This window comes from Eumetopias jubatus, unplaced genomic scaffold, assembly GCF_037043125.1.
Source record: "Eumetopias jubatus isolate StellerSeaLion01/CBP00866 unplaced genomic scaffold, mEumJub1_p1.0 scaffold_4, whole genome shotgun sequence".
NCBI classification, from domain to species: Eukaryota; Metazoa; Chordata; class Mammalia; order Carnivora; family Otariidae; genus Eumetopias; species Eumetopias jubatus.
The window spans coordinates 51,564,790-51,577,185 of NW_028274810.1; positions in this window are offsets into that span (position 1 = coordinate 51,564,790).

Here is a 12,396-nt window from a genome sequence, read left to right on the forward strand (position 1 = left end):
TTCTCTTTGTAATGGCAATAAAATGATCCCCTGGGCTGATAAGTAGCCATTGGTTTAACTTTCTATCCAAGTACTAGACACTTGGGTTATTTCCAGGGTTTCACAAGAACATATTTGCTATAAACATCATGTACAGATTGCTCAGTCAGCAACTTATTATGCACCTTCTGGAATGGCACTCTCTGCCAAGGTCTTGGAAGTGATATCAACTCATTAAACTAAGAGTCTTAAGAACTGGCATTCAGGATTTCCTGAGACAGCATCTTGTTCTTTGGCTTATTTTTCTTCATTTAATTAGCAGATATGTAGGGAGGACCTGTCATGTGCCAGAGAGTACCAGGCACAGGTGAGCAAGGTAGAGAAGGTCCCCAGCTAATGGTACATAGACTCAAGCTGAGTGCTGAGGAAGCAGAAGTCATCATGGTGACATTACCATCTTGTAAACACAGTGTCAGTCAGACTTCCAGGTGACCATGGGCGTTTGGTCTTGGTGAAGCAAAATGTCTAGATACAGTACAGTGTAACTACTTTAGATTAACTGTAGATGATAGGGTGGGGGTAGTAAAAATTGTAGAATATTAAAAATCAGTACAGTTTTTATTATTCTATATTAGGCTAACAAAGTGATAGCTAGGTTTGAAGCTGCATGGCATAGTGAAAAGCACAAGCCTATGAATTCACGTAGTCCTAGATTTGACTCTTAACTCTGACACTTGTAGACTTTTGGTTTTGGGAAAAATATTTAAACCTTCTGAAACCCAGTGTCCTTTATCTCTAAAATGGGTATAGTATTTTCTGTCCTTTTTGTTGCTTGTATTTCTAGTGCCCAGCCCAGGGTAGGGGGATCAGCATTTGGTTGTTGGCAGAATAAAAGAAGAGATGGATGAGTGATTGGGTGATTGGATGGTTGAATGGTTGGTTAGATGGATAGTTGAATGCATGGATGGATGGATGGATGGATGGATGGATGAATGGATGGATGGATGGATGGTTAGATAGACATATGGTTGGTTGGTTAGACGGATAGTTGGATGGATGGTTGGAACAATCACTGTGGAATGAGAATGACTTGAGGGCCTCTGTACTAAACAATATATCAACAGCAGGTTATATTTGCCCTATTACCTTAAGGTTTGCCAAGCAAATTTTCTTACCTCTAAGTTAAACCAAATTAGAAGCCATAAGCCTCTCTTTTGTCATCTCATTTATATTAAAAGCTGTAAGTGACAGAAAACAGGACTAATTGTGGCCCTAACAAGTAGGGGGTTACTCCTCCAGATCTCCAGATAGTCTGGAGGAGGCAGCTGCTTCTGCCATTTGCCACTAAGGATCTGTGCTATCTCTGTTCCTTTGATCTACCCTGTTTGCTGTGTTGAGTTTAAAATATAGACTTACTTACTGGTGGTCACCGAATGATTGTCACAGTTCTGTGCCTCATGACTAGTTTCAAAGTTGAGAAGTAGTGAGGCACCTACCATGCTGCTTCTGTCTTCTTTGAGGAGGCAAAATCCTTTCCCAGCATCTTCACAAAACTTCCCCTTGGGCCTTGCTGGGTTGACATGACCGCCCTGAGGCCAGGATCTTTCTGGAGCTCACAGCATCTCTACCAGAACGAACTGGGGTTCTGTCAGCAGGGAAATGTTGAGGGCTGTGTGGAGGGTGGACAACCATAGTGTCGGCCACATTTTCACACAAGTAAACTGAAAAAGGCGGAAGTGCAAGTTTGGTGGATATGATTTATTTCTAAGACTTTATCTGTGTTACGGGATTCAGGATTTGTAAGCCCCCAGCTGGGATGTGAAGATTCTGTTGGTTTTAAGCTGGATGGCAATGTTTTTTGTGGCTCTAGATGTCCTTGTTGTGTGTATGAAGGGTTTTTTTTCCTTCTTTCTTTTTGAGTGGCAGAATAAAACAGGAGTAAAAGAGTAAAATAGGGAAATATTTTCTAGAGTTAGTTCTAGGCCTCTGAAATGCTGCAACACTGACTTTTGCCAGAAGCCCTATGCTGACACGAACCAAAGAAAGGACTGTTAACAAAATACTTCCTCAACCAAGCTAAGTGAAGGGAAGAAAATGTAAAACAGTATTTGAGGGAGGCCGGGGGAACTTTTGGAGAGTTGGCAGTGAAGCTTTGCAGAAGAGTACAGGAATTTGAGGGTCGTTCAAAATGTCACTAGTGTGTAGTTTATGTTGGCTCTGCCCGTGTTCAGTGTTCAGAGAACAGAAGGAGAAAAGAAAGCCGCTTCACAGCCTGAGGGGGACACAAAGACCCGCAGAGCTCAGTCGCGCACACACACATTCCAGGAATCCAGATTTGTGGGCAAAAAAGAAAGTGTTTTTGTGGGAGTTTTTTTACTTGGATGACAAAAGGCCTAATAATCAATATCTGCCATTTTCCTCTTTGGACCAGTCAGCCAACAACTTGCATTCCTAAACGATTAAATGGGTTTCCACGCCACAGACATCAAAACTTTTAAGCGTTAAAGAAATACTTTACACATGTAAGTAAAAGTTCACCATGACCTGCATATGATTGATTGCACTTTATTTACTGAGGAGGAGAAAGGGCAGAACTGAGATTGATCAAGGTTTTCTTTTTAACTCCACTGTCAGAATTTGACCATATCCTTGAAATGTGCTATGTGTGACTTATTTCTCAAGGGATTGGAGATTCATAATATCTTGTGTGTATATGAGAGTTCCAGAGTTTCACATACAAAATCTCCAGAAAGATGATGCTTTAAGAAAAGGAGAAAAGACATAGTAGACAAATGCCAGGTGACTAAACTCTCTGAAGCTGAGATCTGCTAAGAGGCCAAGTAAAGGAGAGAAAGGTGGAATTCACAGAGAGAGATACTGGTCTCAGCAGGATAGTATTCACTGCCATGTTGGGGAAAATGCCAGGAGGCTGGGAGAATGGCTGTCCCCTTGGAGCTAACACTGACTACTTGGTGTATCGTGATAAACAGGACTCATTCATGAAGGAAAACACTGCTCTTCTGAAAAGCACCCATATTGAAGAAGCTACCAGAAAACCCAAATGTATGGAAGAAACCTGGCAGGAGGGATCTGTGCTTCCTTCTGGGTCTCTTCTGAAAAGTTTTCTTAATGTTCCGTAGTATTTTCTGCGGCCTCTGCGTCTAAACTGCTTGGAAACATACAACAAAAGTTGTGTAGCAAACCACTTGGCATTGAAATTTGAGCCAGCAGTATTCAGAATTAACTGAAAGAAACACCGCCATTATCATAAATAAGGTAGACAGTCTCTTTATTAGTTGAATTCTCTGAGCATTTTTTTAAGGTAATAAAGCTTTAAGGCTTTAGTCAGAGGCAAAAGACTGTAAAACATGTCAGATGCTTGGATCGAAACCCAGGAAATAGCCATGAGTTTGTATAAATTGAGCTCACTCACCACATCACTACCCTCTAGGGGATGGCGTACCCTTGTGCACGCCCCAGTAGGGTGTTTCAAAGATGGCAGACATAGGAGAACCTAAGCAGGGGGGCTGTGTCATTTAAAATCATACACTATCTGATGATTTGCTTGGGAAAGGGGGAAATATTTTCATAATATAAACATGAGAAGATCAAGTTGCATAGAATATTTCTGGCAATTTGAGAATATGCATTCATTCAGTAACCAAAAAATGCCTAGTCTCTGTCAGGCCTCATGTCAGACACGGGGGTGGGGAGGGTAGAGCAATGAACAAACAACATCTTTTTCTTATGGAGTTTACATTCCAGTGAAGGAGAGGGATAATAATTCAATAGGATAGAAAATAGAGTGCCAGGAAGCGTTAAGTGCTATGAAGAAGACAAAGCAGGGTAAGAAAAGAGAGAGAGTAGGGCCTTTCTGAGGAAATGACACTTGTCACAGAGACCTGCAGGAAGTGAGGTTGAAAAGTATCTGAGAAGTTCAAGCGGGAGGAAGAATAAATGTCTCACTATCGAGGCAGGAGACAGCTTAGCATATTTGGTTGTTTTTTTTTTTTTTGGTTTTTGTTTTTTACATAAGTAATACTTTTAAAAATATTTTTATTTTTTTAAGTCATCTCTATGCCCAACATGGGGCTCGAACTTAGGACCCCAGGGTCAAGAGTTGCATGCTCTACCTACTGAGCCTGGCAGGGGCCCCGGTTTGCTTGGTGTATTTGAGGAGAAGGGGAGGTTGGTGTGGCTGGCTAGAGTGAGCCAGGGCCAGTTCATTTATAGAGCCTGGGAGGCCAAGGGTTTAGCAAGTGTGCTGAACATGCCTGGGAGCCATTGGAGAGTTTTGAACAGGGGAGTGAGGTGACTGATGACACGCCCCCTGCTGAGGGACACCAGACTTGGGGTGGGAGGAGGCACAAGGCCAAAGCCCAGAGATCCATGGGGAGGCTACGGAAGTCATCCACGTGGGATGCTGCCACTTGGCCTTGGGGCTTGGAGGAGATGCTGAGATGTGACTAGATCTGGGAGATGTTTTGAAGGTAGGGCTGATGGGATTTGCTGGTGGATTGACTGGATGGACAGTAGGTGAGAAAGGAGCCAAAGATGAATGAGGATTTGGGCTTGAGCAGGGGCATGAATGGTGTCCCGCTTCCAGCACTGGGAGTCCCCGGGGAGAAACAGTGTTGGAGAGATGATTAAGAATTTGGTTGTGGGCGGGCGCCTGGGTGGCTCAGATGGTCAAGCGTCTGTCTTCAGCTCAGGTCATGATCCCAGGGTCCTGGGATCGAGTCCCGCATTGGGCTCCCTGCTGCTTGGGAGCCTGCTTCTCCCTCTGCTTCTCTCTCTCTCTCTCCCTCTGTCTCTCATGAATAAATAAATAAAATCTTAAAAAAAAAAAAGAATTTGGTTGTGGCCATTGTTAAGTTTGAGATCCTAGTAAGGCATCCTTGTGAAGATGTTAAGAAGTCAGATAAACCACTCTGGCATTCAGAGAAGAGGCTGGGAATGGAGATGTAGATTTGAAAGTTATCAGATTTAGGGAAGAGGAAAGGGTCCAACAGGGGAGACTGAGAATGCACTTCATAGTTTCCCAAAACATCCATGGAAGGGCACATCAGAATCTGGTTAGGGAAGGGAAGGTTTTTATGGTTATCGAAAGTGTGTGTGAGTTTTAAAACATTAAGAAATACTGCCTTACATCAGCAGTATCCATAATTGTTCATAGAATTAGGGGAGACGTGTCATAGGAACCAAAGTCAGCATTAGCAATAGAAGATTAATGGGAACCTAATTTCTGAATTCACTGTTTCATTACTCTCCCACTGCGTCACTGTGAGCAGTTCAGGTATAGACAATTAGTTATAAACGTGGACATTCAGGGCTTCCCCCGCCCCCAATCTTCTCTTTCATTGGAAACCTAGGGTGTGTTAAGCAAAGAGCTCATTCTTGTGGGAAGGCAGATAAATACGTAGAAGTATGGCTTGTGCAGTCATAGGACCTTATAATCAAGTTGTCCATGCAGATACATAAACAAATGAGAAATGGGAGGGCCCAAGGAGAGCGGTTGAGCATGGAAATGGCTAGCTCCCCAGTTAGAACATTGTCCACTTCCTGGGCTGCCTTTCACCCCTTCCCGGTGGTATGGTGAATGGGGTGTGTGTGTGTGTGTGTGTGTGTGTGTGTGTGTGTGTGTGTGTTTCCCTTGCCGCTGGTGAGAGTTTTTGTTTTTTTCTGGTGCAGTGAGTACTGGTTTGTGCACTCCCCCAAAGGAAGGTCAGCAGATGGTGGAGTTTGGAATGTGGATAAAATGGGAAAGCTCCCAAGGATGTGAGGAAGAGGGTACAAAGGAATGCTGCAGCAGGGCTGTGAAGGTGGCTTTATCCAGGAAGCAGGTAGTAGGTCTAGGAAGGTTGTACCAGCTGGGCTGATTTGCTTAGGAGTTGGCTTCTTCCTGTAGAATTCTGTGTTTGAGTGGGTTATGTGGAACGTGGCTGTTTGTTTTTATAAGCTATTGATCTCTTGATGATACAGGAAAAGATGAACAAGTCTGTAGAATCTATCTTCTCCCTTGATTGGTTTTCAATGACAAAAAGACTCAATGCCCACTCATGTTTTGGTGGGTGTCCTCATTTAAAACTGAATCAGCCGGTGGAGTCAAAGCCCCAAACCAGGGTGGGGTAGCCACTCCCAGCCATGGAGCACTAACACCATTTGCTTCTGAGGCCCCCGCCCGCAGACCTAGCTCGTGCATGCCTGCCAAAGGGCAGACAGAGTGAAACCAAAACCTTTCCATGTCTTGTTTTTCTGCTCCAGCTCAGGGCAGTGCCCTTTGCTGCTTCCTGCCCTTATTATGCTGCCTGACTCTGTGCAGCGGACACCAACTGAATATTTGTGGGATGACCGTCTTCCTGTCTGTCTTGGCATCTGAGAGAAAGTGTGTCATCAAAAGGAGCTAAGCCGTGTGGACAAAATGAATATGTTAACCCTGAAGCCGAATCTCCGGTACCCAGGATGCTCCCATAAAGCTGGAACATTTAGAAGGAAACATAACTATGTTTCATACATAGTTACCAGTGATAAATCCTGCTCAATTTTACCTTTTTTTTTTTTTTTTTTTAAGTTTTCTGAGGCTAATAAAAGTTCAACCTTACCGAGCGGTTTTTTGTGGGATTTTTTTTTTTCCCCTCATAGCTCTATTCAAGCATGGTTGGATTTCGAAAACATTTTTTCATTGAAAAGTAACCAGAAATATGTTGGAGATCATGGTTTGTTGCTAGAGAAAGAGTCTGAGGCTTGTATCTCCATTCCTCTGTCAGGGGTTCTCACAATGGGGGATTGCGCCCGGCTGACAGTCACCGAGCTTCTGGGGAGGACGCCTCTGAGTCCGGATTTAATGGTGGGCCCTTGACTCTTATCGGTTTGAAGTCCTTCTGCTGACTGAAGGCCGCGTGGACTATTTCACTGTTACCCCTGTTGCAAGGAAAGGAGCGCCCTTGAAGAGCTTACGCTCGCTTTTATCAGACCCTGTGCAGCTGCTGCCCGAGTCGACAGCACGATAGCAAAAGCTCAGATGTAGCCATCAGTCCCTCCATACAATCCCTGGTCATTTTCTTTTCTGTAGTTCTTCCTGCCCGGGCTTTTGGCCACCAGTCATTCTCTAAAGATTTATCAGCCACCCCCTGCCCGTCAGATGTCAGATACTGCCATAAAGTAATATCCTTAGACACTGTGTTGTGTTCTTTGTCTTCTAAACTTTAACTCCCTCTGTTGAACAGTAACAGTGTAAGCCATTGCCGTGGGTGAGATAAGATCCCTAACAAAGGCATATGAAAATATGTTTACTGTTCTGTGTAGATAAATAGACTAATTTGTATTAGGAAGATTTGCAGTGTCAGAAGTTACAGCTGAAAATGTTTGGTTAACTCTGTTAACAGCAAAAATTAATTTCAGACCAGGTCTTCTGGCTAGTTGCTGTTTTCTATAAGCATTAGGTAAGTGGTTCCTTCCCCTTAGCGCAACCGCTAGTGATCCCTGGGCCCTCAACTAGTCTTTACGCTCTACACATATTATTCAGTAAGAATTATTGCAAATGATACAGGATCCCCCAAGCCCCAAGATATGCCAGAGGATCCATGGCTCAAACAGTCCAGATTAATTTTGGGGGCGGGGTGGAGATCACATTTAACATTGCACCATTTCCCATATAAAAGCTTAGGGCATCAACCCTATTGTCCACTTCATGTACCTCACAAAGTCTGAGTAGGGTAACCAGCCATCTTGGTTGTGTGGCATTGAGGGGATTTCTGGGATGAGGAAATTCGAGTGCTAACACCAAATGTCCCAAGAGTACTAAGAAGAGTTGGTTTCCCTAAGCAAAGTAGGATCAACTAACAGAAAGGAATATCACTAAATACTGTCTTCTAAAACCAGCCACTTATCTGTAAAATGGAGACAATTCTGTCTTCCTCATGGGATTGTGATAAGGCCTGCTCTCTAGTACCCCCCTGCTTTGGGTTTTGCCTGGCACTGCCTCTTAGGCGGTAAGGTCTCTGATCTAAAGCCCTCCACCCTGGCTCATTAAGCCATTTACAGCCCTCAGCGTGCCGAGGTACTCGCTGCCTCTGGGGCATTTGCACAAGTTATTTCCTCTGCCTTGCTCACACCTCCCTTCTTTGATCTCCTGGTTATTAACCCTGGGTGTCCTTCCCAGGTTGGCTTCAACACTGCTTCCTCCTGGAAGCCTTCCATGATCATCCCAGACTGGGATAGGTGCCCCTCCTGTGTGCCCTCAGAACTCCTTGTACTTTCTACAGTTAGATTACGTGCTGCTGGAGCTCTTGCTGCCTCGTTGGTTGTTTACGTGACGCTTCTGCCTGCAGCACCTTCCTCATTGCTGGGCACGCTAGTGGGTTCAGAAAGGCTTGTAAGGGGCAGGATGGTGGAAGAAGTCATCTCCCTCGGCTGTAATTTGCTTTGACCTTGCTATGGCCCTGCCCGCCACTGTCCTTTCAGTCCTCCTTGGGAGACATAAGCCACTCTAGATTTTTCTCGAAAGAACCATATCCTCCCTGTCCAGGGACCATCCAGTTTAGCTGGGTTTTCATTTGCCCTGTAAGGCACTGAGCACATTATGAAAATACACACACACTACCAACCCAAACTGCCAAGGGTTATGTAAATATCAGTGGGGAGACTTGAGGAACTGAGCATATTATGTAGGGTGGAGGCACACAATTTTTTGTTTATTTGTATATACACGGAATAAAAATATTTCTACTGTGACAAGTTTAAATGGGAAATCTTCCCCTCAGTTCTGAAGATCTGGTGACTTGCAGGCTACATGGTGAATTTTGGATGTTTCATTTTATAATTTGATCCAGATTATTTTTCTTTCTCCCTAGTGAACATTAATCGTTTCCTGTGAATTTTCCTGATATTAGGAAACAGATGTTCCATATTTTTATCTGCGTTTTTCCCAAATGCTGAACCAGGACTTTTGCAGTTGTGTGTGTGTGTCTGTGTGTGTGTGTGTGTGTGTGTGTGTGTGTGTGTGTACAGTGAATTTTTGAGGAATGAGTTTTATCAGAATTTGCAAATAAAAGCATAACAGATACATCTACAGAATTAATACAGATTCGTCCAAGGCTGGAAACATTGTTGGACATTCTGTTTAGTTTGGTATTGTTTAGCTAATGCAGACTTCTGGCCTAAGAATGCATTAGGACTGTCTCATGATAGTATACTTGCCAAAGTAAGGAGTGGCGTAGCAAAAGGCACATAGTTAATGCAGCCTTTAATGCACTGATTTTTAACTAATTTTTTTTAACATTGTCTCTTAACTATAGAAAGTGCTTCACCATCTCTCCATAAAACACAAATGTGTGCCACCTCTGTGCAGAGCGGGGTCCTAGGCTCTTTGGGAGATATAAACACAAATAATGCTATGGACCCTTTGGGCCTTATCACCCAGTAGAAGAGGTGAAGCATATACTAAAATACCTGTTATAAAAGGTAGAAAGTGATATAGAAATTCAAGGAGAAGAGTGGTTTCATCGAGCCTAAGAGGGAGGGAATACTTGCAAGGAGTATAATATTTATGCTACGTTAAAAAAATAATAAAGCAACACTTAATTTAGGTCTAAGTTATTTGGATTATCTTAACTGCATAAGGATGGTCTGCTATGTAAAGGCATTGTTTTGGTGGATTCCCTAAAAATAATACTAGCATTTCTTATAAGCCAGAGAAAGACAAATAATGCCTGGTATCATTTATACGTGGAATCAAAACCCAAACAAAACAAATGAAGCTCATAGAGACAGAGTAGAAAAGTGGTTGCCAGGGGCTAGGGGGAAACAGGGAGAGGTTGGTAAAGACTTTCAGCTCTAGGATGAATAAGGTCTGAGGATCTAATGTAAAACATGGGCACTATAGTGGACAACACTGTATTATATCAGTGAAATTTGCTAGAAAAGCAGAACTTAAATTTTCTCACTCCACCCCAAGAAAAAGGTAAATATATGAGATGATGGGTGCGTTAATTAACTAAATGGTGGGAAGCCTTTTGCAATGTGCATCAAATCACCATGACATACTCTTTAAATAGCTTACAGTTTACTTATCAGTTATATCTCAACAAAGCTGAATAAAAAAAATGCCAACATTTCTGGAGAGCCTCTACACAGCAGGTATGGTTTTCTGATGCCTTGTGTAAAGGCTTTTAAATAGGAAATGATATAGAATTGGTGCTTTGGATAATAATAATATTTTGCACAAAAATACATCCCTTTATTTTGGTTCCTTTGGTTCTGAGAATGAAGGACTGAGTCTAGTCTTGGCCATCTCTGAGATTCCGTGACCCCGTTTAAGTCACCTGGCCTGTGTGGGTCTCAGTTTTCTCTGATATACAGTAGGAATTACTGTATCTCCCAGCTCACTCACAGGGTTGCCGTGAAAATCAAAGTGGGTGTAAATGAACATTTGAAAAGTAATCAAAAGCCAAGCATTTTGCCAAGAAGCTATGTCATAACTCATGAGGTTAATACAAGATATGGCTATTGCTTATTATTTATTTATTTAAATTTTTATTAACATATCATGTATTTGTTTCAGGGGTACAGGTCTGTGATTCATCAGTCTTACACAATACACAGCGCTCACCATAGCACATACCCTCCCCAATGTCCATCACCCAGCCACCCCATGCCTCCCACCCCCCACCACTCCAGCAACCCTCAGTTTGTTTCCTGAGATTAAGAGTCTCTTATGGTTTGTCTCCCTCTCTGGTTTCGTCTTGTTTCATTCTTCCCTCCCTTCCCCTATGATCCTCTGTCTTGTTTCTCAAATTTCTCTTATCAGTGAAATCATATGATACTTGTCTTTCCCTGATTGACTTATTTCGCTTAGCATAATACCCTCTAGTTCCATCCATGTCATTGCAAATGACAAGATTTTGGGTTTTTTGATGGCTGCATAATATTCCATAATACGCTCTAGTTCCATCCACGTCATTGCAAATGGCAAGATTTCATTTTTTGATGGCTGCATAATATTCCATTATATATATACACCACATCTTCTTTATCCATTCATCTGTTGATGGGCATCTAGGCTCTTTCCATAGTTTGGCTATCGTGGACATTGCTGCTATAAACACTGGGGTGCACGTGCCCCTTCGGATCACTACATTTTTATCTTTGGGGTAAATACCCAGTAGTGCAGTTGCTGGGTCGTAGGGTAGCTCTATTTTCAACTTTCTGAGGAAGCTCCATACTGTTTTCCAGGGTGGCTGCACCAGCTTGCATTCCCACCAACAGTGTAGGAGGGTTCCCCTTTCTCCGCATCCTCGCCAACATCTGTCGTTTCCTGACTTGTTAATTTTAGCCATTCTGACTGGTGTGAGGTGGTATCTCATTGAGGTTTTGATTTGGATTTCCCTGATGCTGAGTGATGTTGAACACTTTTTCATGTGTCTGTTGGCCATTTGGATGTCTTCTTTGCAGAAATGTCTGTTCATGTCTTCTGCCCATTTCTTGATTGGATTATTTGTCTTTGGGTGTTGAGTGTGATAAGTTCTTTATAGATTTTGGATACTAGCCCTTTATATGATATTAAAATGCTGTGCAAATGCAAAGATGATTATCCTGAATTTCAAAATACAGGGAATATATTTATAATAAATACAAATATTAACTCAATTTTCAAATACTATGAAGAGCTCATTCAGATTCATAACATAAATATCAAGATCCTACTACATGAATAAGCAAAACATATAAACTTATTTTTCAAGATGACAAACCATTAATAAATGGGAGAAAATGCTCATTTTCACTAATTAGGAATACAAATTAAAACCTCATTAGGAATACCATTTTACATATAAAATGTCAAGGTCTCAGAAGTTCCCCATTATTTTGTTGGTGGTATGGTTGCATGCTAATAATAACCCTTTTAAAAACAAAATATTGTTAATTCCACTGTTAGGAATTTAGGGAAGCTGGGGACATAAGTTTAAGGAATAAAAAGAGCTATATAGCATAAAGATGTCCAGTGCAACCTTATTTATAATAATAAAAACTGGCAACAACTTACATATTTAGCAGAAAGGGGAGTGATTTAATATATTAGGACTTCTCAACGTGAGGGACTATTATCAGGCCCCTTAAATGATCATTATGAATATGTGTAGGAACACAGAAGATATTTTTTAAAAAATGGAAGAAGAAGAGAATAGCCATCATTATTGGAGCCTTTCCTAGTGGCATTGAGACAACGTTCTCCCTTTTTATCCTTAGAGCAACTGTATGCTAAAGGTATTTTTACACTTTGGAAAACCGAGGCTTAGAGGTAAAGTGTTCAAGGACTTGCACCCCATCAGTGGAGGAGCCAGCTTTCGAATCCAGATCTTCCAACCTCAAATCTTTTCACTGGGTTTCCTACCAATAGCATATAAACTATGGCCACAG